A 12450-nucleotide genomic window follows, 5' to 3' on the forward strand; every position below is an offset into this window, starting at 1 on the left:
AGCACAAACTATGAAGTTATCAGGGCTGAGGATACAAAAACTGACTCAAATAAAAGTGGACGGAAAGGACAGACCATAGTGTATTTGGTCTGCTTGGGAATCGGCTAGATTTTGCACCAAAATTTGATTTGCTGTTGCCAACACGTAAAATTTACCAACCAGGAACTATAACTGGTCCTTGTAATCGTAGTACAGAGTATCTTAAAAAGCATTGATTTAGTTTCATCAATGAAAGCCACTCAAAAGTCTTAATACTTAAACATTTTCTTTATCCAGCTGTAGGCCATAATGTAAGTTTTAAAATGTTTTTGTATCTGTGAAGGAAATTCTTGTCAGCTGGTCAACTCGGGATGTCTTAAGCAGCAATATTTATTGGAGCTCGGCCGAGGAGAAAATGGCAACAACAGTATAGAGTGATAACACTAACACATTTATCTCGGCAAAATACCCTAATCTGACCCGGGCAAACTCTGTGTGATATCACCCTTAAAGAGGGGAAATTCCTTTACAGTATCTGATGGAGGCTGTTGAGAAGCGTTATGTACCTACGAAGTGAAATATGGTTTGAAAAGGGTTGTTGCAACATTGGATTGTGCTGCAGGAGTCTGTTCAGTCCTTTGTAGTTGAGTTTCAGTCAGCACCATCACACCTGTAGCAAACTCTGTCACTACTGCTAGCTACAGTATTAAGGAAGCTCATAGAATCATAATGGACAAGTGTTGATTTTAGCAACAACTTGAATTAATTTGAATTACTTTGTGGTAATGGAACAGTGGATAAGACACATCTCTCTGATATGGGAGACCTGGTTTGATTTTCACTGTGACATCCATCAATGTGTCCCTGAGCAGGACATTTAACACCTTGTTGCCCCAGAGGCATGTGACCTCAGACATGTAGCAATTACTAAATTACTTTTTTTTCAGTGGTTAATACTAAAGTCCATTTTCTGTTGCTTATTTGGGTCCAGGTCATGTTAGTTTAACTCTTCTGTCACGCCCCCCTTCAGAAGCCACAAAAAGTTCATGCCCCCACCCCAGCAAAAGTGGATTTAAAGTCATGTATTATACAGTTTAGTTAAATAAACAAGATTCAGATTAATAAAATGGTCTTGCTTGTTTTTTAAGTCACCACGTGAATCATTAATGCAACTTTAGGTCCACTCAACATCCATGAACCCCCTGAAGTGACTCTAAGTCCTGCATTGTGTAAGGATCACTGATAAAATCAGATGATGCAAAGTTTCACTTAATATAATGCACAAGTGTTGTGAGTTTAATTCATGATTTTTTGATTTGTGTGCCTGAGAAGAGAGATATGCTAATACAGCATATTCTGTCCTTTATTGTAAGAAAGTATATTGTTTTTGTGTGTAGAATAACATAGTGTTTTGCTAAAAAGAAATATAAATTAATTAATAAGTTAAAATTAAAAAGAGAATACAATTACAGAAAAGGAACACAGAAAAACTGCAAGTTGAAATAACAAATACGTTTTCATTTTTATCAATAGAGAAAGAAAGAGAAAATTGCTAGAAATACTTTTTTCTTCAATACATTAATAAAACATATTCAATGTAAATTTGCAGTATTGCTGTATGCAAGTGTAAAACATGTTAATGTAAATGTTAGTTCAATTTAAATTGACACATTTTAAAACTTTATTGCTTTTTATATGGTGCGTTGGATGAACTCCTCTCAACACACCACAGTTGGACTCGATCTCGATTTTGGCTTGACTCACTGTGCTTTTCTTACACTCCTTCTACTCAGGCACATTTTTAGTATTAGAACTGACAACTCCCTGAGTTGCCTCCACCTGTCAGATTTGAATCATTTGAGTTACAGGAGCAGCAATTCTTCACCAGCGTGGGTTCTGTGTGGAGGTTAGTTTTCCTGTGAAAACTTCAGATTCGTTCATTAAGCTTCTCTTTAATGAATCTACTTGGACTAATTGGTCAAAAATTTGATGGCTTTCAGAGATCAGGGGCTGAATTTATGAAGCTTCTCATAAGAACACTGCTTAGAACTGACTTAAGAGTAAAAAAAATCTTGGCATAAAGCTGTGCTTGAAAGTTATTAAGCATCCCAGTCCTAATTTAAGTGAGGTGTAGGACTAAATCTTAAGTGTCAGTCTTAGTGGTGATTCACAACAATTCACTGTGCTGCAAAAAGGATTTTGGATGACAACATGGGCAAGGACCAATCACTGAACAGATTTCCTTATTTAAGAAAATTCTCAAATAATTCACATTGAATGGTGAAATTCCTAAGAGGAGTTTACATTCAACACGCATTTAACAATAAAGAATTTTTAAGAGGATACATTATACGCATTGAAAATGAAAGATAAAAAAGTTGATCTTTATAAGAGTGCCATCAATTCTTCTTTCCTAGCGGTTTATGTCCCGCTTGGTGCGGGGTCCGCTTGCGTGCACGCCTTCCTCCACTTCTTCCGGTCCAGGGCGTCTTCCGGGGCAACGTTTGCTATCTTCATGTCTTCTTTGAGCCTGTCCATCCAGCGCTTCTTTGGCCATCCTCGTGGCCTGTTGCCCCCCAGGTCTAATCGTTGGGCTGTTTTCGCGACCGAGTTCTGGTCGCTGCGGACAACATGGCCGTACCATTGGAGCCTCAATTCACGCATCTTGTCTGTGATTGGCGCCACCAATCACTGCCATCAATTGCACCTGCGAAGCCGGCTTTTTGCATGAATTGTGTTTGCGTCTGTTGGATTATGCAGGGTGATAGTCTATGAAACACGTGACAGTGTAGCTGTAAGTGCCATAATTGTTTCCATGACAATTTAGCTCTAAATCATCAGCATTGCATTGATGCAAACGAAGCATCCTCACAATTTTCAATTTAGCTGGAAGCGCATTGCTGTGTAAAGTCTGTGGTGAGATGATGTCTCTCACCAACTCGCTGACAAAGATTATGCCTGCTCTGTGCAAACAATGCGCATCATCAAGTAATTCAGAAAAAAATCTACCTCTCCTGAAAGATTTGCGCATGTCTGTGTCTTCACAGTGCCATCATCAGCCCCTACTAGCAACTGAACGCAAATGCAGCACACACCTCCACTCCCTTCCAAACACCAGCTACCCTCCAGGCAGTCAATGGACATAAAGTTGTTACTGGGATGTAGAGACAGAGCTTGGTTAAAACATTATGGATGAAAAATACATTTGTACAGATTAACAACTCACCAATCTGAAACTCTTGCCAAGCTGGTCGGCAACATGTACAGCTGAACAGAAGCCTTGGTTACCGGTTTCTCACTAGTCTGCCCTTCTCTGCTTCTGATTGGCTAGTAGTCCTTAACTAGGAACTGCGCATGTGCAACTCCCAACAAAGATTTAGAGAAAAGATGTATCACTCCATTGCTAAAACGAAGCCTTCAACACAGGGTGAAAAGAGGAGCTGAAGCAATGTGCAGTATGACAAAAATATGGTGTTTTTTGAAAATTAAATGTAAACCTGTTCTGGTACAACACCTAAATAAGATTTTGAACGTGAAAATGAGCATAATACCACCTCTTTAAGACAAAAAAGGTACTCTGAGAAGCTTGATAAATAGCAGCACAGAACAGCTGTCATGGTGCAGTAAGTAAGGCTCTGTCCATGGTGCTGATCAGACACTGCTGTCCATGACGCTGACAGAAACCCCACAACGCTTGGCTGCCTTTACCCAGGTGCACCACTCACAAAAGCACTTTTTAACACCTTCTGCAAGCTTTTTGCTGATGTAATTGATCGTGTCATCTCTTTTCTCTCAGGGTGAATCACATTCCACTTTCCAACACATGAGCCCTGTGCCTGCCAGCCTGATACACAGTCACACCACATGCAGAGTTAATTTAAAAGCTTGCTCCTGAACGAGATGAAAGATTGTATTTGTGCCAGTCACTTGAACCGATTCCTTTGACACTGTGACACTTGATGCGCCATAGCTTCTTTTGCAAGAATTTTAGTAGGAAATGAGATTTCCTGCACTTTTCTGCTAACCAGACAGAATGAGAAAGTGTCTGGAACTTTTTGAGAGACAAACATTTTGTGAAGCACACACTCACACACACACAAAATATCAGACAGACAGAATAATAAAAATACCTCTGCATGCTTGCTGAGATGAGAGCTTGCAAGTGGAAAATAATGACATCTATTGGGAGTCAAGCATCCCTCTGTGCAACACACACAGATATACACACAGGAATGCACATGTGCACACAGAAGTTGATAAATACACTAATTATCCTGCTCATGTTATGCATATTGGATAGAAACAGCTCTACCAGTCTTTTCAGTTCAAGTTGATTCAGTGTTTGTTTGTCTGGCACATAACTGTTGCTGCTGTGGAAATTAACAGGACGTCTCTGTGTCACCTGTGGTACCTGATGTGCTGCCATGGCGGAGGCATTTCTTGGCTCAGAAAATCAGTGCTGGTCGTGTTGTGCCAGTTTTCTAAGTCATGTGCTGTGACTACAAAAAGAATAAATCTGCCGGGTGTTATTGCAGCTAACTTGCGTGTACTGGAGAGTAATTCGATAATATAGAGTTCCAGTAGGTGTCCGGTCTATTTTTTAATTTGATGGGTTGTTGCTTCATTACATCACCAAGTCGTCTCTCCTTCTGGTGCCTCCAAAAGCAAAATAATCCTGACTGCAACGTAAAGATAAGAATTCACTGTACGCCAGGGGATAATCTCCTGATACTGTGTTGAGAAGCAGCACGGTGTGCAGTACAGGTAGCATGTGGTAGTCATTTAAAACTCCCATTACCTGGCAAGTAGATAGCCATAGTACTGTGGTATTTTCCAAATTATTGCACCTGAGAGAGGCAAGGGTTACCAACAACAGGGCAACAAGAGATAGCTCTTCCATGACTGAGTTGCTGTGAGATTTGGAAACAAAAACAGATCAGAGTAGTGAGTGGGGCGGGTTGCATCTGTAGAGGTTTTCATCCCAGCCGGTCAGCCAGAGGAGAAATTAACTGCTGTAATGTAGGGCTGGGAGTATAACGCATCTCAATGGCACATGTTTGGAGATGATTGCAGGCATGTGCAGAGGGGGGTGCGCTGGATGCTTGAGCTCCTGCCATTTTGCCCTTTGATGCCCAAAGGGCCCTTTTATCAATGCAAAATTTCCTTCATTTATTTAGTTTTTAATTTGTAAAGGCCCTTTTGTGAGGGCCTGCCCAATCAAACTATAAATAAAATGAATGAATAATAACTTTGCAGTAAATAAAATGACCCACATGATGACCTTTCACCCGATGACCTCATCTGTGACGAGCCCTCCCGTTCAGACACCGTTAGTGATTCAGCAGCACTGTCTACAGTACACTTTCGATACCACCGGTAAGAGGGGTTTACCACAATGTCCTTGTTGTGGGTTGGATATATTTTACAAGAAGACGCAAGAGAACATGCACAGTTATATATGTTGTGTGTTGCCTGTAGAAGTAACGGTAGCTGCCGGCTAACACTATGCCAACAGCTAATATTACATCTACACACAGATAAACAAAGGTGCTCTGTTCACTTCGTGCTGTTTGAGGGAGAAAAGTTTCATTGGCGTCGAGAGGTGTGGTCTTTTTATGTAATTTGACTAAAAACCTTTCACTTGAGCTAGGATTATTACAGTAACTTAATAAAAGCCTTGTGCCTTCAAGAGGTGGTATTGTGCTTTTTGGCTTTTTCCCTCTCCTTTATTGAGTTATATACCTTTTTTGTGCATGTAATAGGTTTGCAAAGTGAAAAAGCCCAAAGTCCAACCCAAAGGCAGTTCTCATCTCCCACAGAAAACACTGCTCTGAACTGCTGGAACAGTTCATCTGTAGTCCAGCCGCTTCCCTAAACCAAATGCACTTCATATAACGTTTGCCAGGCGGCTTTTCCGACACGCCCTCAAAAACACTGGCGGAAAAACACTGAGCTGCAGCACACACCTCTCCTCTCCCTTCCAAACACCATCTACTCTCCAGGCAGTCAATGGACATGAAGTTGTTACTGTGATGTAGAGACAGAGCTCAGTTAAAACTTTATTAATGAAAAATACTTTTGTTGCAGATTAATAAGTCACCACTCTGCAACTCTTGCTCAAGTCCAGGTTGCCAAGCTGGTCAGCAACATGTAGCCTACAGCTGAATCGAAGCTGTTTAGGGGCTTCTCATTGGCCCGCCCTTCGCTGCTTCTAATTGGCTAGTAGTCCTTAACTAGGAACTGCACATGTGCAACTCCCAACAAAGATCATTTAGATAGAGACTAGATCCATCACTCCATAGCTAAAAGGAAGCCTTCAACACATAGGGTGAAAAGAGGAGCTGCAGCAATGTGCAGTATGACAAAAATATATTTTTTTTAAAAATTAAACCATGTAAACCTGTTCTGGTACAACCCCTAAATAGGATTTTGAACCTGAAAATGAGCATAATACCACCTCTTTAAAATAATTATAACAGCTTTGGTAAAACAGAAACTTATACTGATACGTATTCCTCCGACTTATCAGCCCTTTTTTAAAAAGATCATTAACTTCAGAACAGTATTGGAATAGATTTAGCCTACATTTTAACTGTGTTTGCAACAGCAAAACTACTATATAAACTCAATAACTGGAAATACATATAAAAATGTCAGTGTGTAAGATAAAGAATATTCCTGACATCAAAGAAAAGAGTGAAGAAGAAAGGGCCAAAAAGGTATGAAATGTTAATGTGAAAGTATAATGCCAGTTTATTTATTTATATTTATGATTAGACATATAGTCTATACAAATCGAAATATATCTGAGATTCACAATGCAGTATATAAAATTATCATCCAAAGTTTGCATCACACAAGCCACATAACACTCAATAGATTTGTCTGTCTCACTCTTAGCCCTGCCATGGCCACCCTCATTCTTTCCCTCGTTAATGTTTCCTTCTCTGGTTAAACCCACACATTTTTGAATCTGGCATGTTTTCTCTACCTGCAGCTCTTGGTGTGCAGCAGTCTCTGCGAGTGTCTCCCTTGTCTGCAGCACAACAGCAGGTCAATCACTGTGAGCCAGTCCCAAACACTCAACAATCTTTATCTTGTCATGGTCACATAATCATTTAGTCAGCTAATATATATATCCTATGTTTGTTTTAATATATCTTGTCACAGATCACCTCCAGTTATATCAACTGCAACATCCCCAGCAACCCGTTACCAGCAACTGTTCCCTGTAAGTTATGTCAGCCCACAGTGTTTTAAAGCTAGACCTGGGTATTCCCTGTGTTTCTTTTTCAAAACTATGTCACAGCATTTGCTGATGCAACGATAAAGAAGCGTCTGTATACGCATATCAGCAAGGAATACATCACAATGTATTTCTGTATTGATATTTTGAGAACAGCCCTATTGGAATCCTTGTTCCATGTGCCCCTTTTATACTTTGAGCACCTGCCCTTCCAAAGGTCTCTGCACGGCCCTGGACGATTGGCTCATACTTTGTTCTGGCAATTGCATTTTGCATAGTTCTATGAAAACGTGTATTCTTGACCTTGGAAGCAGGAGTTGAGAAAACATGATACATTCATTAGCTGTACTGGAGCTATCAATCATATCGAATGATCTTCATCAGCAGATGCAGTTTGCATAGTTTTCATGTAAATGTTTAAATTTGGTTTTTTTCATAACTGTTGTCAATCTGAACATCTAGGTACTGTTCCATGACAACTGGAAACACTCCATCTGAGAAGTGCAGCTAAATGGACTTTGCGATGACATTATTTTCATAACCATTATCAGTGTTGTCAGACCATAAATTTAAATATTTTGAGAGGGAGCATTTAATTCATGGATCTCTTGTATGTTATGTATGTTCATCAAACTGAAACCAAAACAAGACACCAGCTATAAACCAGCAGATATTTACAGTATACAATTACAATAACACCACATCCTTTAGATAAACAAGCTCATGACAGCAAAGCAAACGGGAACATACGAAAAAGTGGATTATAGAACATGATAGGAACATGATGCAGAGCTGAAGGACAAAGCAGGAAATGAGCTAAGTTTTCAATCATGCTCGAGTTGTCCTTTAACATTGACCTCAATGATTGATGAAGCCATTCTCCAAGCATCATATTATTCCTGTAGCCTTTCAAATCAAAGTAGTGGAGAACTGGGAAACTTTGAATGTTTGTAATCAGCTTCTCATACATTTTGCAGCCACCATTGTTCATGAAACAAAATTACAATGATAGGGGTAGAAGTCTGAGAATTTGATTGGCTGTTGACAGCCCCTTGATTCAGAGAAGTTCAGTTGTAGCCAACTTTCTGGTTTTGGACAATTTTGTTTATCATCAACACACCAGCCAAGTTTGGTTACTCATCTCTAAAGGAAATGAATAGTTTTCCAGCGACTTGTTGGTCATGTTGCTTGCTGTGTGAATGCAGGGTGATGGGAGAAATATAATGATGTTTTTCTCAGCAGTGAAAGGCAGCGTGTGTGTGTGTGTGTGTGCGCGAGCGTGCGTGCGTGCGTGCGTGCGTGCGTGCTTGCATACTAACAACTGAGAGCCACCAACATTACTTAATTACATTAAATTAACTAAACAAATGAAGCATAAAATGAACAAACCAAGCAAAGTACATCCATCCCTTTATCACTCCGTCTTTATATATAAATGTGTGTAGTTCTCTTTATCACTCGTAATCAGTCAATTAGTCAGCTTTTACCGTTCCATTAAGTGTTTTCGAACCTTGTTAATGTCCTACTGTAGAGTGTGTTTGGGTGTGTTTTGAAGTAGCAGGGTGCAGACTGTGCTCTGAGTCAGCAGACAAGAGTGGAACTGAATGTTAAAATGACTAAATGACTAAATGCCAGCTCAGTAATGAGAAACTGTCTGAAGCTGTCAGAGGCAGCCCAGACCAAATGCTGCAGTTTGATTAAGACACCTATCATCTGTGTCCCACAAACAGAAAACAGATTGCGCTCTAAAAAGGTCAAGTTTTCAGAAAGTGAGAAACATTTGTTCATTTACCCAGTGACATCTCATTTAATTTCAAGTATTTTAATGTGTTTGACCAGTCGAAGTCTGCAGAACTTAATCTGTGCAGGAGTACTTTTCTGAAAATTTAACTGCCTCATTGAGTTGAATGAGTTTCCTTGCATATCCTGTAGTTCTCAGACAAACATTAGAGTTTCTAAAGAGGTTTTACTTTTTGGACCCTTTATATGTCCCCAGACTATGACCGCAGCAATGAGAGAGTAGTTTTCAGTGTGGCATGCTGTCATTTGAAATCTTATCTTTGGACACATTAAAGTTAGATTCCTTCAAATTTCAGTCTTAACCACTGCTATTAAGTTAGCCATGCAGCTAGCTGTCCTACTGCTGATTCTGCCCAGACAGGCAGCTTGGTGCTTCGGGGTTGTGTAACATTACTACAGAATCTTTGGACTGCTGTTTCAGAGCCAGCTGGTAACAGGAGATATCAGTACTGTTAGCAACAGCTAGCTGTTAGCAATCCGTAGCATTAGCAACAAGTTAAGCTATCTGTCCATCAGGAAACTTCATAAATCACAGAGTTGAGGCAGAGCAGCCAGAGGACATCAGAGTGAAAACCAGAAAATATTTTCTACAGCTCTGGCTCTATGACCTTGTAAGACCACTAACTCTGGAACGTGGGCGGGTCTATGCGAATACATCCCAGATGTCACGTAACATCTACCGCTTGTTGGCATTTGCCCATTTATTGGGTTATTTTTGGTGCGCGAGATATAGGCCTACATATGAAGGAGGAAACTATGGAGATTGAGGCTCACAGTATGTCAGTTACATGTAGGCTACTGAACTCTTTTTATTCAACTATGCCAAGGGAAATACAGTTTTCCATTCTTTGACACCTTTAAAGAAGTCAGTTAATGATTGGCTTTTTCCCATCATCAACTGCAAACTAATGTCATACTCCACACAGCGCAAGTAGCTTTCCACACAACAGCAGAGCACAGTGAAGTTGGTTGTCTTGCTGAGGAATCTGTCACCTGCAGCTCTTCATCTAACAGCTCACTGTGACTGCTCCTTTTTGTTCAATTACGTCCTGCAATATTTAAAATGGTCTGCCGTCAAAAAATGCCAGAATTGAATGTTGTCTTGTTTTGTAGACGCACTTTTGATGAAAGATCAAAATAAAATAGTATTTTACAGTTATGTGAGAAAGGGTGTTGGAAAGGAATCGTGCAGATGTGAACAAAGAGAATGAAAACACCAGAACTTTCCTCGCTCATTCACTCTTTTTAATGGGTCCAGTCACTAACCTTATCTATTCTACTCTACTTTTCTAGTTGACTTCACAACATTCAACATAATTACAGAGCAAGAATCTTAACGTATTTAGCAGCCCTTTGTATCAGTATATAAAAAGGTCAGATAACAGCCTATGTGCACCGTATATTCATGTATCTATGTGTGAGTGTGTGTGTGTGTGTGTGTGTGTGTGTGTGTGTGTGTGTGTGTGTGTGTGTGTGTGTGTGTGTGTGTGAGTGTACTGTGTATATACAGAATGTGTAAGTAAGCATGTTAAGTTTTTCTCCCTCATGTTTCTGTCAGTACAGTTTCGTCTGTGCATGCTTGGATTTGTGTGTGGGATATATTCTAAGGAATTTCATTTGATTACACATCAGTTCATTTTGCTTTCCTTACGTGATTTGTTTTTTTTGTTGTTACTGTTTCATAAATTAAACAAGAGAGTGATAAACCTCCATCCTGACTCTGGGCCATCAGAAAGTACTAATTGTGATGATAGTATTATTTAATTTTTACTGTTGTCTTGGACATTTCCCATTTCACACAATGATTATTTGAGGGTTTGCTCTGCTTGTTACGTCCTGATAGTGGCCTCAGATCCGAAAACACTTCTATATTTCATTCTAGCGGGTATGGACTAATAATACCTTTTGTTGTTTAACTTGAAGGACTTGTTGGGATGTCTCTTTCATATCGCATTCTTTGTGTTGTGTTTTGTTTTTCCCCTCGCTGTCTTTTGCATATTGTACAGCATCATCATGTACAGTGATAGATTATTGATACGTTAGATGTACAAAATGTCTTTCTTGTGACTGAGTTGTGACAAAAGGCCTTTATAAATAAATGATACTGAACTTGAACTGAGTTTGTTCTGTTCAGTTACACTCTATAGCCATATTGTATTCGGTTTGATAGTATTGGACAGTATATTTCCCAACTTATTGTATTCTATTTGATCATCTCTTTGTTCATCATCTGGTTTCAACCAGCAGTTCAGACCAGCTCTGTAATTTCCATGATAGCCAAATAAAATACATTTTCCTGTGTTTAATTGTTTAGTCGGATTTGCTAAATATCAGTCTGACCAGAAAACAAATGCATCTTGGTTTATCAGGGGAGGATTCTGATCTGGGTAACCCAGCGGCAAACTCCCGCCCTGGTCGGCACCAGGCTCTTTTATCAAGGCTGGGGAAGCTACTTTGATTTAGCAGACAACACAGAGTCAGTAATGATGTTCTCAGTGGAGCACCCCCTCTAGAGTGATTGCGAGCCATGTTTGTTGGTGTTGTTCAGATGCATCAATCTCACCGCTGAATGGAGTGGACTCCTGCTGCCACTGTTCAGCATTCAAATTATCTTCCAGTCAATTAGTCACAAAGTTGAGAAGAAAAATTGATGGAAGTTGTTTTCTTTTTTTTTTTTCAGAGTGACCTAAATCTGTTATTTTAAATAAGTGACATGTCGTCTGTGACCAAAAAAGAGAAAGTCATCAGAGATAAAACTCACTTGCTATTTTTACTTTTCATTTTGGGGGGTTGGGGTATTGAGGGACTGTTACACAAGCCCTCTCACATATATACACATCCACTTACGAGTGTAGAAAAACCTCATTAAGATCAAAGACTTGTTTCTCTTAATTACTCTGTCGCTGCAGCCCCATCCTGCCCTCAGACACACGTAAACACACACACCCACCCACACACACACGCACGCACGCACGCAGAAAGAAAGCAGAAAACTAATTAGACTGTAGTTATTTTTAAATCAGATTGCTGTTTCTGTGTGTTTTCTGTATGTTTTCAGGATCAGTTCTACCCAATAACCTTACATTACTGTTATATAAGTTATTTCCAAGTCATCACTTGTCATGTGACCTCACGGTGGATCACATGCAGTGATGGAAAGAAATTAATTCACTCAACTTTTGTAATAATTACTATTTTGAGGAACTTTTACTTAACTCGAGTGTTCCTATTTTATGCTACTTTATGTGACTGTATTACAGCTCAGTAATCTGGCCAGGTGCTGCCAAAAAAGAGCTGAAAAGAGCAGCACGATTAGCACGCAGTAAGTGTAAAATGCAGACACTGACCTCACATGGCTGAAAGTTAAAAATAGATCAAGATGTTTAGTAACATTGTTCAAGAAAGCTTTTAATAATATGTGAAAC

This window comes from Micropterus dolomieu, linkage group LG05 (genome assembly GCF_021292245.1).
Source record: "Micropterus dolomieu isolate WLL.071019.BEF.003 ecotype Adirondacks linkage group LG05, ASM2129224v1, whole genome shotgun sequence".
NCBI classification, from domain to species: domain Eukaryota; kingdom Metazoa; phylum Chordata; class Actinopteri; order Centrarchiformes; family Centrarchidae; genus Micropterus; species Micropterus dolomieu.